The following is a 13,627-nucleotide window of genomic DNA, read 5'->3' on the forward strand; positions in this document are numbered from 1 at the left end:
ACAGCAACCCGCAAGGCATACGTCGTGGGTTACACAGATCACTCAACGCAGAAGTAAACCAGGCTTAATAAGCCAGTAGTAAATGGTGTGAATTGTTAAACTAAAGTGTTACCGTATATAAAATACGAATTGTTTCGTGGATCCTTATTCAGGTTTTGAAGGGATAGTTCACATAAAAATGTCCTCATTTATTCCCTTGATGTCAAAAAACACATCACAAAAGCAATTTGATTTGATGTCAATTGTCTACCTTGATGTCAAAATGATGTCAAATGGATATCCAACATTTGCGCCAGACATCAATTAAAGTCCTGTAAACGATTTTTGGACGTGATCTGACGCCAATTTTAGATGTAAATTTGATGCCTTTTTGACATCAAGTTAGTTTTCTTGCATTGTAGAGACACAAAACCAGTGTCTCTTAAAGCTGAATTTTTTAGATGACAGATTCAACTACTAGATTTTTGAGTCGTTATTTTGGTGGTTAAAAGAGCATCAATGTGTGGATGTCAAATCTTGACGTTAAATCGATTTCCTTTTTTTTCATGTCAACATTCTGCCGTTATTTACTCACTCTACATTTCTAACAAAGCTGTTTGCATTTCTCTCATCTGTTGAACACAAAGGAGGATATTCTGGAGAACTGCCATTGACTTGCCTATTATTTGTTATTATGAATTTCAGTGGAAGATTCTTTACAATATGCGGTCGTGTTTTAACAGAAGAAAGGATATCATAGAAGTTTAAAAACACTTGAGCACCTTTACATACAAAAATTATTATAGGAATGTATATCTCTTTTTGATGAATTTTAGATGTAGATTTGATGTCATTTTCATCAAGGTAGTTTATGCATTTTAGGGACATAAATTCCAGTGTAAATTTGTCATTAAACCTTTCATATGAATAAAACTTCAACATGGTGATGTCAAATAGTCATCAAGGTCTTGATGTCAAATTGATTTTCGTTTTTTTTTTTATGCATTATTTGATGTTTTTGGATATCAAGGTGTTTAAGTGATTCTAAACTTTTATGATTTTCTTTCTTCTGTTAAACCAAAACTGGATATTGTAAAGAATGTTTCATAATAAGAACAACAAATATGCAAGTCAATGGATGACTTTTCCAGCATTCTTTAGAATATCTTTCTTGTGTTCAACAGATGAAATAACCTCAAACAAGTTTGTAAGAAATAAGTAAATAACGAATGTTTATTTTTGAGGTCAAAGTGACGTCAAATACACTATTCGATTCAATTGACTACCTTGATGCCAAACCGATATCAAATAGACATCTAACATTAGTGTCAAATGTTGATTATAGGACTGTATCTATTTTTGATGTATTTTAGATGTCAATTTGACGTAATTTTCACATCCAGGTAGTTCACTTGCATTGTAAGTGACACAAACTCTTTCAGATGATTAAAACTTTTCTTATATTCCAATACTTTTTGTGTTGTGTTTTGGTGGTCAAAAGAGCATCACTGTGTGGATGTCAAATAGACGTTAAGGTCTTGACATCAAATCGATTGGGATTTTTAACCTGTTTTTGACGTTATTTGGATATTGAGGTCACCGCTGGGACACACTCGAGTGGTTCTAAACTTTTATGATTTTCTTTCTTCTGTTAAAACAAAACCACAGGGTGGGCCATTTACATGGATGCACCTTAATAAATTATTGGGAACTTTACAAGAAAAAACAACAGTGTGCTTAGTTTTAACATAACAAACCCCCTCACATATACTAATGTGCCACAAACAGGAAGTTAATATCACCAACCATTCCTGTTTATTAAGGTGTATTCATATGACCCACCCTGTAGATAATGTGAAGAATGTTCCACTGAAATCCATAATAAGAACAACAAATATGCAAGTCAGTGGATGACTTTTCCAGCATTACTCAGAATATCTTCCTTGAGTTCAACAAATGAAATAAACTCAAACAAGTTTGTAAGAAATGTGGACTGCGTAAATAACGACAGAATGTTTATTTTTGAGGTCAAAGTGACGTCAAATACACTACTCGATTCAATTGACTACCTTGATGGCAAAACGATATCAAATAGACATCTAACATTAGTGTCAAATGTTGATTATAGGACTGTATCTATTTTTGATGTATTTTAGATGTCAATTTGAAGTAATTTTCACATCCAGGTAGTTCACTTGCATTGTAAGTGACACAAAATCTTTCAGATGATTAAAACTTTTCTTATATTCCAATACTTTTTGTGTTGTGTTTTGGTGGTCAAAAGAGCATCACTGTGTGGATGTCAAATAGACGTTAAGGTCTTGACATCAAATCGTTAGGGATTTTTAACCTGTTTTTGACGTTATTTGGATATTGAGGTCACCGCTGGGTCACACTCGAGTGGTTCTAAACTTTTATGATTTTCTTTCTTCTGTTAAAACAAAACCACAGGGTGGGCCATTTATATGGACACACCTTAATAAATTATTGGGAACTTTACAAGAAAAAACAACAGTGTGCTTGGTTTTAACATAACAAACCCCCTCACATATACTAATGTGCCACAAACAGGAAGTTAATATCACCAACCATTCCTGTTTATTAAGGTGTATTCATATGACCCACCCTGTAGATAATGTGAAGAATGTTCCATTGAAATCCATAATAAGAACAACAAATATGCAAGTCAGTGGATGACTTTTCCAGCATTACTCAGAATATCTTCCTTGTGTTCAACAGACGAAATAAACTCAAACAAATTTGTAAGAAATGTGGACTGCGTAAATAACGACAGAATGTTTATTTTTGAGGTCAAAGTGACGTCAAATACGCTATTCGATTTGATGTCAATTGACTACCTTGATGGCAAAACGATATCAAATAGACATCTAACATTAGTGTCAAATGTTGATTATAGGACTGTTTCTATTTTTGATGTATTTTAGATGTCAATTGGACGTAATTTTCACATCCAGGTAGTTCACTTGCATTGTAAGTGACACAAACTCTTTTAGATGATTAAAACTTTTCTTATATTCCAATACTTTTTGTGTTGTGTTTTGGTGGTCAAAAGAGCATCACTGTGTGGATGTCAAATAGACGTTAAGGTCTTGACATCAAATCGATTGGGATTTTTAACCTGTTTTTGACGTTATTTGGATATTGAGGTCACCGCTGGGTCACACTCGAGTGGTTCTAAACTTTTATGATTTTCTTTCTTCTGTTAAAACAAAACCACAGGGTGGGCCATTAATATGGATGCACCTTAATAAATTATTGAGAATTTCACAAGAAAAAACAACAGTGTGCTTGGTTTTAACATAACAAACCCCCTCACATATACTAATGTGCCACAAACAGGAAGTTAATATCACCAACCATTCCTGTTTATTAAGGTGTATTCATATGACCCACCCTGTAGATAATGTGAAGAATGTTCCATTGAAATCTATAATAAGAACAACAAATATGCAAGTCAGTGGATGACTTTTCCAGCATTACTCAGAATATCTTCCTTGAGTTCAACAAATGAAATAAACTCAAACAAGTTTGTAAGAAATGTGGACTGAGTAAATAACGACAGAATGTTTATTTTTGAGGTCAAAGTGACGTCAAATACGCTATTCGATTTGATGTCAATTGACTACCTTGATGCCAAACCGATATCAAATAGACATCTAACATTAGCGTCAAATGTTGATTGTAGGACTGTATCTATTTTTGATGTATTTTAGATGTCAATTTGACGTAATTTTCAAGGTGTATATGGATGTTTAAGGTAATTTTTAAGGTGTATATGGATGCACCTTAATAAATTATTGGGAATTTCACAAGAAAAAACAAAAATGTGCTTGGTTTTAACATAACAAACCCCCTCACATATACTAATGTGCCACAAACAGGACGTTAATATCACCAACCATTCCCATTTTACTTAGGTATTCATATGACCCACCCTGTAGATAATGTGAAGAATGTTCCACTGAAATCCATAATAAGAACAACAAATATGCAAGTCAATGGATGACTTTTCCAGCATTACTCAGAATATCTTCCTTGTGTTCAACATACGAAAGAAATGCATAATGGTTTGTAAGAAATGTAGACTGAGTAAATAACGATGATGTTCATTTTTTGCGTGAACTATCCCTTTAAATCTGCAGAACACAGACGTGAAGCCTCAACTGGAAAGAAAGTACAATTATTAGAAGATGAAAGCCCCTTCAGGTCGTCCAGAAACCTCACAGAGACGCCATCAAGCTCAGAAGCAGAAGATGCAGCCATCAACCTTATGAAAGATGCCATTACACAAAAAGCTCCATGTCTGGAGCAACAAAAAAAGCACAATAATGATGCAACTGAGCTGTGTGGAGGATGAAGCAGAGCAAACTTCACACCCCGAACACCGCCACACACCTATGGAGGAGGTACAGATGATTTTCCTCAGGAAGAAAGCTGAAAAGAAAGGAAGAAGTTCGCTGGTTTGAGTTCCAGTTGGCATTTCTGTGTGGAGTTTGCATGTTCCCGTGTTGGCGTGGGTTTCCTCCGGGTGCTCCCGTTTCCCCCACAGTCCAAACACATGCGCTATAGGTGAATTAAACAAACTAAACTGAACGTAGTGTATAAGTGTGTGTGTGTGAATGAGTGTGTGTGGGTGTTTCCCAATACTGGGTTGCAGCTTGAAGTGCATTCGCTACGTAAAACATTTGCTGGAATAGTTGGCGCTGTGGTGACCCCTGATAAATAAGGCACTAAGCTGAAGGAAAATGAATTAATTAATGAATTTAAACTCAGATCTGCTCAGTGCTTTAGGGTTAAAGCACATCCACATAAAGTAACACTTACTGTACACATCCTGGGAGAAACAACCTTTTCCATTTTCCTGTGATTTTGTTTGCTTACAGCGCAGACAGGAATATGCTAAACTGTCTCTCCTTCATGCTCCACATACAAATGCACAACTGCGCTTCACTGCACTTATTGCTCTGAACACACACTCATTACATAATTCACATCCACACACTCTCACCATAACCTTTCCTCTTCGCACAAGACCTCGCCACATCCACAGCAATTATAGTAACCCCATATTAGGTGCTATTTGTATAATCACAATGTAACTATGAATGTTATGGTAAAACTGTTGGATTTGCTAAATCATACACTAAAAAAATACTGTAAAATTTACAGTAACTTACTGGCAATTTTAGTTGCGAGTAGGACTGTAAATTTAGGAGCGCACTGTAAATTGATAATTAGTTTACTTTCTAATTTACTGTAAATTTACCATCTTACTAGCAACCACAATTACTGGTAAGTTACCATATATTTAACAGTAAAAATGTAATTATTCATTTACAGTGTTCTTTTAAAAGTCAAATTGTCGTAAACACTTGTTTTATTGTCAGATTACTATTTTTTAGATTTGCAAAACCATACACTGTAAAAAAATACTGTAAAATCTACAGTAAATTACTGGCAATTTTGGTTGCCAGTTAAACTGTAAATTTACAAGAGCACTGTAAAGTAAATACCACAATTGTAAAATAAAAATGCAGCACAATTGTATTTATTTATTTGCTTCTTTTTTTTTTCTTTTTTTTTTTGAAAGTCAAATTATAGTAACCACATTTTTGGTGACATTTGAATAAGCACAATTGTACTATGAATACCATGGTAAAAACTATTGTTAGATTTGCAAAACCATACACTGTAAAAAAAATAAATAAAAATAAAATAAAAAAACTGTAAAAATACAGTAACTTACTGGCAATTTTGGTTGCTAGTGAGACTGTACATTTACTAAAGGACTGCAAATTGATAATAACAATTGTACAGTAAAGATACAGCACAATCTTAATTATTTATTAGCTTGTAAGTTTACCGCTTACTGGCAACCACCATTACCAGTTACTGTATATTTTGTTTAGCACCATTTATATAGCCAAGGTTTTACTATAAATACTATGGTAAAACTGTTGTTAGATTTGGAAAACCACACACTGTAAAAAAAATACTGTAAACTTGACAGTAACTTGCTGGCAATTTTGGTTGCAAATAGGATTATAAATTTACAGGCTCACTATGAATGAATAATCACAAATTACATTTAAATTTACTGCAACTTACAAGCTATTTTGGTTGCCAGAAAGCCTAAATTTACAAGCGCACTGTAAAATAATAGCTACAATTGTAAAGTAAAAATACAGCACAATTGTAATTATTCACTTGCTTGTAAAATTACCGCCTTACTGGCAACCACAATTGTCAGTAAGTTATAGTTTACTTTGTTTGGCACTATTTAACCACAGTTTACTATAAAAACCATGGTAAAACTATTGCTAAATTTGCAAAACTACACACTGTAAAAATACTGTAAAATTTACAGTAACTTACTGGCAATTATGGTTGCCAGAAAGATTGTAAATTTACAAGAGCACTGTAAATTAATAATTACAATTGTAAGTAAAAATACAGCACAGTTCTGTTAATTTATTTGCTTTAAATTTACCGTCTTATTGGCAACCACAATTGCGAATAGGTTACTGTATATTTTACAGTAAATTGTAACTTTTAATTTACAGCGTTTTTTTGATAATCAAATTGTCTTAACCACTTTTTTAAAATTGTTAGATTACTCTTGCTAGATTTGCGAAACCATACACGGTAAAAAATACTGTAAAAACAGTAACTTACTGGAAATTTTGGTCTCCAGTAAAGCTGTAAATTTACAAGCGCACTTTGAATTAATAACTACACTTGTAAAGTAAAAATACAGCGCAAGATTACAGTCTTACTAGCAAACACAATTAACAGTAAATTACTGTATATTTATTTTGTTTGGTGCCATTTGTATAATCACAGTTTTACTGTAAACTTCATGGTAAAACTATTGTTAGTTTTGCAAAATCATATACTGTAAAAAATACTGCAAATTTTACAGTAAAGTACGGCAATTTTGGTTGCGAGTAGGACTGTAAATTTACAAATGCACTGTAAATAAATAATCACAGTCTACATTAAAATTTACAGTAACTTACTGGAAATTTTGGTTACCAGTAAGATTGTAAATTTACTAGTGCACTAAAATAATAACAATAATTGCAAAGTAAAAATACAACACAATCGTACTTATTTAAATGCTTGTAAATTTACCATCTTACTAGGAACTAGTTGATATACCATAATATTAGTAGTACTATATAACTAGTTATAATTAATAATTTACAGTGTAGTGTAGTGATGGACGATGATAACTCCAAATTAGGCATGATTTTGCAACACCAACTATAGTTTTTCCATGGTATTTATAGTAAAACTGTGGTTATAATGAAATCCAATGCACCAAAACAACCTGAATATGTACAATATGACTATTAAATATCCATGCTTACTTTTAAGCAGGGGTGGTAGAAGCTGCACATAATGCATCCTGATTAAAATAGCAACACAAACACAAATCCTCAAAGTAACAGAAATAAATATAAAAGCAGATAAAGTGACGGATCAGACACTTACCTACAGTACCGTCCGACCCATTGATGATGAAGCGAAGCTGTCAGCGCTACTCTGTCGCTCTTTTTATCACTTAAGTCTGTCTGATGCAGAGAGCTCTGGACGACTGCTCAAGCATGCTTTAGTGAGTGTGTGTGGCGAGCGGCAGGCAGAGCGTGCGCGCGCGTGTGTTTGTGTGTGTGTGTCGGGCTGGACAGGCAGCTGACCCCCTCCCTTTGCGAGCGAAGTGGTTGCTAGGAGATCTGAGAACTCCAATCATCATGCTCTGATGACTACTGACTGCACGCGCACACATATACTGAAGTCAGAAGTATCAGCCCTCCTTTGATTTTCTTTCAAATATTTCCCAAATGGTGTTTTACAGATTCAGGAATTTTTCACAGTATTTCCTATAATATTTTTTCTTCTGGAGAAAGTCTTACTTGTTTTATTTCGGCTAGAAAAAAAGCAGCTTTTAATTTTTTTTAAATCATTTTAAGGTCAATATTATTGGCCCCTTTAAGCTATATTTGTTTTGGATTGTCAAACGATCATAACACAGTGACTTGCCAAATAACTTCACACTTATTAACCTATAGTTTAGCCTTTAAATGTCACTTTAAGCTGAATACTAGTGTCTTGAAAAATATCTAGTCGAATATCATGTGCTGTCATCATGGCAAGAATAAAAGAGATGTCTTTGTCCAAAGGGTTTTTAAGGAATAATTGAATTTAATTAGATACTGAATATTTAAAAAATAGAGCTGCACTCAAAGAAAGTCAAACACTTTAAAAGCAAGCACACGTACGCACAGCCGAACATGCTTAAAAGTGTGTTTGTTAGTTCAGGCATGGTAAAGATAACAGGATTTCCCTCAATAATTCAGTATTTTCAGGATGAACACAGATATAAAGTAAGAGTACCCTACCGTCTGTGTTGATGTATAATATATGACTTATTCAGAAAATACACACTTTCTTTAAAATCTCTCTGTAAACACATGAAGGGCCCTATCATACACCCCGTGCAATGGGGCGCAAGGCGCAGCGAAATAGTCTTTTACTACTTTAAGCTCGGCGCAAGGGTCATTTTGAGGCGTTGCGCTATGCTGTTTAAATAGCAAATGCATTTGCGCTCAAATGTGCGCCCATAGGCGTTCTGGTCTAAAAAAGCAGGCGTGTTTTGGCGCGTTGCTATTTTGAGAAACTGTAAATAGTCTGATCTTAAGACCAGAACAAAGTCGGTCTATTGTCTGGCGCAAAGTACGCCTGGCTTACACACTACACACAAGATGCAATACGCAAATATCTTTACATATGAAAAAGATCTAATATATTAAGGATATATATATATATATATATATATATATATATATATATATATATATATATATATATATAGGATATAAATATAAATGATTAAAATATTACAAAACATATTAATTTCTAGCCTACATGAATTTAAAAACCAGAAATTCAACCAGTTCATTCAAGTTACTTTTGTATAATGTTATTATTATTAACAGTATTATTTATTATATCCATATTTATATTTGTTTTATTAAAAACAAGCTTAGATTTGTCCACCTGTCAGGTTTTAGACCATATGGGGCACAGCATGTGTATTTGGAAATAACTCAGTATTTTGACCAAACTTTGTTATTATTGTTCATTTATTCGTTTGCTGGAAATTAGAACTGAATTTAGAAATAGTTTTGAAACAAATCTTTGCGCTTAACAAACGAAATTAATTATTTATAGACTAATTGATGTCTGTGCGTAAAGGTTTCCCTATCCAAGAGCGAAAGTGAAAGTGATCCATTATCTCTCATTCTCACGCAGTAGATGCTCTGTTTAACAGTTTTCTGTTAACTGTTTGCTTGTGAAATGCTCATTTATTCAACTTAGACTTACTTTGCGTCCTGTAAATAGCGAATGCGTTCTTGGCGCGACGCTACTGACTTTAAAGGGAATGGGAGATGAGACTCTAATTGGTTTATTCTCAAAACACACCTATAACTCATTAAGAAAATAAACTCAACCCTTTTAGACCATGCGCCACGGCGCAAGGCAGATTTCCCGTCCTCAAATTAGCAAAAACGCGTCCTGACACGCCCTGAAAGCATTTGCACCCTGCGTTTTGCGCTCTGCGCATGGACCGTCAAAATAGAGCCCTTAAACTTTTAAAAATGTGCTTTTGTATTGATTTTTAAAGACTATGAAAAAGCTTTAGTTCACTGTCCGGAAAAAAAAAAACATGGTCAGCAACAAAACTCAGGCTGTGGCGTAGCTTAATTGGTTCTAATGGGGTCAAAATGTGCGAAGAAAATCTCCCCCACACCATTGCACCACCACCACCAGCGTGAACCGCTGATACAAGGCAGGATGGATTCATGCTTTCATGTTGTTGATGCCAAATTCTGACCATCAACCATTCGAATGTGTCAGCAGAAATGGAGACTCATCAGAGCAGGCAACGTTTCTCCAATCTTCTATTGTCCAGTTTTGGTGAGTCTGTGTGAATTGTAGCCTCAGTTTCCTGTTCTTAGCTGACAGGAGCGGCACCCGGTGTGGTCTTCTGCTTCTGTAGCCCATCCGCCTCAAGGTTGGACGTGTTGTGCTTTCAGAGATGCTCTTCTCTCAGTTGTAACGAGTGCTTATTTGACTGTTGCCTTTCTATCAGCTGGAACCAGTCTGGCCATTCTCCTCTGACCTCTAGCATCAACAAGGCATTTGCGCCCACAGAACCATAAGCAGTAGACATGTCAGTGTCTGTAATGCAACTGTTTTGAATAATAACACCAAGTATATCAAGTTATCTCTAAAACAAAGTTTGTATGTGTATAAAGACACAATATCTCTTTAAAATATTAACTTAAAAACTCCCACTATATCTATTTTTGACAGTCTGAATCATACATTCAGCTTTAATTACGCTGAAATAATTAAGTCTGATTTTAATCCTTGCTGTGAAATAATCTTCTTCATCAGCCTTTGTTCACATCAAAAGACTTGAAAACCAAAGGCTCAAACGCGGTTTGCTCTTAAACATTTTGGGCAAGACGACCCTCTTAAAAGCAGCCAAAGAGTGAGAAGCAGAGCGTCTGTGAATTAGTTCTCAGTGTCTGCGGTGGGTTTATTTCAGAGGCCGGCCGAGCTCTGTGCCGCGATAGGATCTGTGTTTGTCTCAGATTAAAGGCCAGCTGTCCCTCTATAAAGGCACAGAGACACGCTGCTTCAAAAGAGACAACTGTCATTCAAGCAAACATCACAATCACCAGCGCACACAGCTTCAGGCTTTGAAATAGAAATGAGTTTCTTACAGGTGCTGCAGGTTTCTGCCAAAGCTGTCTTTTATCTATGAATAGAGCTTCCTCTAAATGCCAATGAGCAGCCAAAGCACTATTTATAGCACAGTCGGGTATTAATTAATCATAATTAAAGCGTTAGCTCACCCAAAAAAGAGAACTCTGTTATTAATTTCTCACCCTCATGTCATTCCAATCCCCTGACACCTGACGAGGATGAGGCAATATAGACCAGGGATCACCAATCTCGGTCCTGGAGGGCCGGTGTCCTTGCAGGGTTTAGCTCCAACTTGCCTCCAACACACCAGCCTGGATGTTTCAAGTATACCTAAGACCTTGATTAGCTTGTTCAGGGGTTCGTTCTTCGTACGTGGATTACCCAGTTAGCTGGATTTGGATATTGACGATTTGACACGATCCAGGATCGTTTCGTTCCTCAAAGCTGATCTGAGAGTTGTTGTCATGGCAACAGTTCTGCTAGCTCAAACCTGGTCGGGAGCAGGTTCAATTCATATAAACAGGATTAGATCGGCTCAGTTCAAGCAAAGATAATAGAGAGAGTATGTACCGAATTCTGATATTTTCTTACAGTAGTAGTTAGGCTATTTACACTTGGGAAAATGGTACATATTTTTAAACTATATATATAAAGTTATAGTCATTAATAAAATAAAGTTATACATATTAATAAAACGTATGCAATCTGCACCCTCGAAATGAAAGTACAAAGACTGCCACCTGGTGGTGCAAAGAGAAAACTTATTGATATGAACTTTTTAGATATAATTTCTAAAATATCAACCTCTACCAAATGATTGATATGCGTGTCTATGGTAAAAGTACCAGAATTACATCTACTATAAAAAAATCTGAAAAATTAAGTGTAAGACCAATTTATTTTAAAATTTATATATATTTAAAAGAAATATTTTGAACACTAAATCATTTTTATTTATTAATGACTTTAAAAGTCATTATTTAAAACAGTAAAAACATGGTCAACCATTTGGTAGAGCAGGCAGTCAAACAGTTAATGCTGAGGTGCAGATAAGAAAAATGTCTTAAAAACATTTGGACACATTTTATCTTTTGTCATAAATAATATTCCATTACTGAACAACTATGTATTGCTGTAGAATTGTTTTTATTTTAGTCATTTTAATCACCAGTTTTTAGATTAAATTTCTGACCCATTTTGGGTTACATTCAACCCAGCAGTGTAGTAATTTTTAACTAATAGTTGGGTTAAAATCACAACCCAGCATGCTGGGTTAAACATGTAACCCAACTTGTTGGGTTAAAGTAACCCAGCGTTGGGCTTGTCCCTTTTTTACCCAGCGCTGGGTTACCAAAACAACCCAAATTGGGTTGTTTTCAACCCAGCAGTTTTTAGAGAGTAGCTTTAGTACAAATTGTGTATAATAGAAATGCAGAATATGTGACTTTTTTTTAAAAAGCAATAATACATTTCAGCAGTCATAAACATGGTTTGGCAGTTAATATGCCAGTGTTTTGATGCTTCACAAAAGTTGCAGACTTTACCAATATGAAAATGCTTTTGTAAACAACCAGTTATTCTTTACACCGATTAAAAAACGGCTACTATAATAAAGAAAATATTTTCTAAATGTAGAACTAAATACATTGATTTGCATTGAAATACATGATGAATACTCTTGACACATGAAAGTGTAAAGCCTGCAGCTCACAACAAGGGTCCGTTCTTCGTAAGTGGATTACTCAGTTAGCTGGATTTGGATATTGACGATTTGACACGATCCAGGATCGTTTCGTTCTTCAAAGCTGATCCGAGAGTTGTTGTCATGGCAACAGTTCTGCTAGGTCAAACCTGATCGGGAGCAGGTTCAAATCATATAATCAGGATTAGATCGGCTCAGTTCAAGCAAAGATAATACAAAAAGTATGTTCCGAATTCTGATATTTTCTTTCAGTAGTAGTTATATACACTTGGGAAAATGGTACATATTTTTAACTATATATATAAAGTTATATTTATTAATAAAATAAATAAAGTTATACATATTAATAAAACTTATGCAATCTGCAACCTCGAAATGAAAGTACAAAGACTGCCACCTGGTGGTGCAAAGAGAAAACCTATTTATATGAACTTTTTAGATCGCTTTATTACAAATTGTGTATAATAGAAATGCAGAATATGTGACTTTTTTTTAAAAGTAATAATACATTTCAGCAGTCATAAACATGTCTTGATAGTTAATATGCGATTTGATGCTTCACAAAAGTTGCAGACACCTTTACCAATATGAAAAAGCTTTTGTAATTATCCAGTTATTCTTTACACCGATTAAAAAAACGGCTACAATAATAAAGAAAATATTTTCTAAATGTAGAACTAAATACACTGATTTGCATTGAAATACATGATGAATACTCTTGACACATGAAAGTGTAAAGCCTGCAGCTCACAACAAATGTGGAAAGTTCTTGCGTGTCATATTTAACAAACCGTTTGCTGCTAATTTGATGTAATTTTGCTCACATGGATAATTAAATATTAATCAGATGATGTCATTACGCTGCTGTACCGTCAGCCAATCGTTGCACTGCTGATCATGATTTCGAGGATGGATAGATCTGTCCTTCACAACACACGCAGTGATCTCAGATCAGTTTATCCAGACATTCTAATCTGATTCGCGAACTTGTTTGAAGAACCAAATTAGCGAGAGATCAGTTATCAAGATTAAAAGATCCAGGATCTGCCAAATAATCTTAGATCATTTAAGCGAGGTACGAAGAATGGACCCCAGATGTGGAAGGTTATTGTGTGTCATATTTAACAAACCGTTTACTGCTAATTT

General features: G+C 34.7%; 1 protein-coding gene across 8 annotated transcripts in view; it reads right to left on the reverse strand.

Annotated features, from left to right (window-relative positions):
* Window positions 1-13,627, reverse strand: part of rapgef4a (Rap guanine nucleotide exchange factor 4a) — an 88,133-nt gene that overhangs the window by 57,114 nt on the left and 17,392 nt on the right. For 2 of the 8 annotated variants that reach the window (XR_015499058.1, XM_087267422.1), the window contains exon 1: window positions 7,498-7,693. The exons of 4 other annotated variants lie outside the window; for them this stretch is intronic. The gene's annotated coding sequence lies outside the window, so the exon portion shown is untranslated. Of the gene's footprint in view, window positions 1-7,497; window positions 7,694-13,627 lie in introns of those variants that run through there. 2 more of the 8 variants (XR_015499057.1, XM_087267421.1) reach the window with 1 other exon arrangement.

This window comes from Danio rerio, chromosome 9 (assembly GCF_052040795.2).
Source record: "Danio rerio strain M-AB ecotype USA chromosome 9, GRCz13ab, whole genome shotgun sequence".
Taxonomy (NCBI): domain Eukaryota; kingdom Metazoa; phylum Chordata; class Actinopteri; order Cypriniformes; family Danionidae; genus Danio; species Danio rerio.